This window comes from Haliotis rubra, unplaced genomic scaffold (assembly GCF_003918875.1).
Source record: "Haliotis rubra isolate DU_JTF1 unplaced genomic scaffold, ASM391887v1 Scf53, whole genome shotgun sequence".
Taxonomy (NCBI): Eukaryota; Metazoa; Mollusca; class Gastropoda; order Lepetellida; family Haliotidae; genus Haliotis; species Haliotis rubra.
In genome coordinates, this window is record NW_025767224.1 from 1,098,948 (window position 1) to 1,101,073 (window position 2,126).

A 2,126-nucleotide genomic window follows, 5' to 3' on the forward strand; every position below is an offset into this window, starting at 1 on the left:
ATTATTTGCATGTATGAGTGCCGCCCACTGGCGCTTGCCATTGTTAGCGAAGGGGCCCCACGTGCCCTTGTCGGTGATCAAGTGTAGTACACTACACTGATGTGACAGTCTTATGAGCAAGGCATGTGCAGCTATGCACAGAATCAATTTATCGTCATGCGATGCACGTGCACTAGCCTACATCTGCTATGCCTTTTACAAACCAAATGGGTTTGCTCATTGCCGTGCACCGCCTACTTCTCGTAAACACGTTCTCTGCACCAGTCCGACTTATCCTTGTTTGCCAGTAGCTCATTCACCCTGATTATGTTCAGGTTACTGCTTCAGCTGATAATATTGCTGACTGGCAATTTTACTGGAATCCCTCATGTCAAGACTTCCGATGAGTGTATGTTATTCGTAAGAAATATTCTTCCAGAACGATATGTAACGGATATTTTGTAGATAACTTGCTATCAGAGCAAGTTTTGACCCTCTTGATATCTATCATGTTGTGGCGAAACAACTCGAAAGTATGCACAGAAGATCATAAGATTGGAAAGTTTATATTAAGTAGGTTGAGGAGCGCCCAGGCACAGCTTCCCTTGCAAACATAGTCCAAAACACTGTCCATGGCACGAATCTAATGCACCACTCTGATTCCACAAGAATCTATCTTTGTTAGGTTGACAATCTAAAAACTCTATTGGAAGATATTGAAAGCACAGACTGAAGCTTGTCCATATCCTCCATTGTGAGGAGCAGCTCTTCTGCATTTCCTTTTCATGCATGGATAATTAGTGTTGGTCATATTATAGCATGCATATAATAACAGTCTGATAGAAGTGATCTGAAGAATTATAAACCTAAAACCACATTCAGTAGCAGAACCATGACATAAACATTTAGTGGCAAACAAGGATAAGTTTGACCGGCGCAGAGAACTAGAAGTAGGCGGTGCACAGCAATGAGCGAACCCATTTGGTTTGTGAAAGGTAGAGCAGATGTAGGCTAGTACACATGCATTGCATGACAATGAAATTGATTTCTGCCACTGTCGAACGAGGTGTTTGCTGACAGGCCACGCGCTTCACCCATGGCACTGCAATTGATCGTGGGCAACCTGGGGCCCCTTCACCAACAATGGCAAGCGCCAGTGGGCGGCACTCATACATGCTTAGGGGTCAATGGTCGGTGCTCAACTTATCCTTGTTTGCCAGTAGGGGCTTGCTGGCTTGACCAATCATCAACTAATCAGATGTGCAGAATCTAAGCAAGTGTGCTGCCGGACAGGGTTGCCTCTTCGTGGCCTGGCTGGTGGTCTTGTGTGATGTACATATTTGTACCAGTATATTTGCCAAATACATCAGGAATCGTGACAACATGGATTACACAGGATTCCTTTAATGAATGGTTCTGTTGCCACCACACTCCGCAGTATTCCAGCTGCAGACTTCGACAATCTTAACCAGTGAGCATCGACCCATCAGTGAAGGAGCAAGCGAGTCGGCCCACCTGATACAATAAATTTCCTCTCACCACAAACATTGGTTTCTGGGGATCAATTCTGACACAGATTACACATAGGCTTGATTCATGCAACAGTGAGTGAGTTTAGTTTTATGCCGAACTCGGCAATATTCCAGCTTTATGGCGGCGGTCTGTAAATAATCCAGTCTGGACCAGCAAATTTAGTGATCAACAGCATGAGCATCGATCTGCCCAATTGGGAGAGAGTGAGTTTAGTTTTACGCCGCAGTTAGCAATATTCCAGCTATATGGTGGCGGTCTGTAAATAATCGAGTCTGGACCAGACAATCCAGTGATCAACAGCATGAGCATCGATCTACGCAATTGGGAACTGATGACGTGTCAACCAAGTCAGCGAGCCAAACCACCCGATCCCATTAGTCGCCTCTTACGACAAACATGGGTTACTGAAGGTACATTCTAACCCGGATCTCATGCAACAGAGACTTGTGAATTATCTTGCTTGACAAATCTAACCAGGTTGACTGAACAACTATTCATGTTAACTGCTCAATTAATGACCTTCCATCCACACATCGTGTTGAAATGAATCCCTTCATACAACAGATCTTGAAATCCATTTGATGGTCTCTACCAGCACTTAAGACAAATCCCAA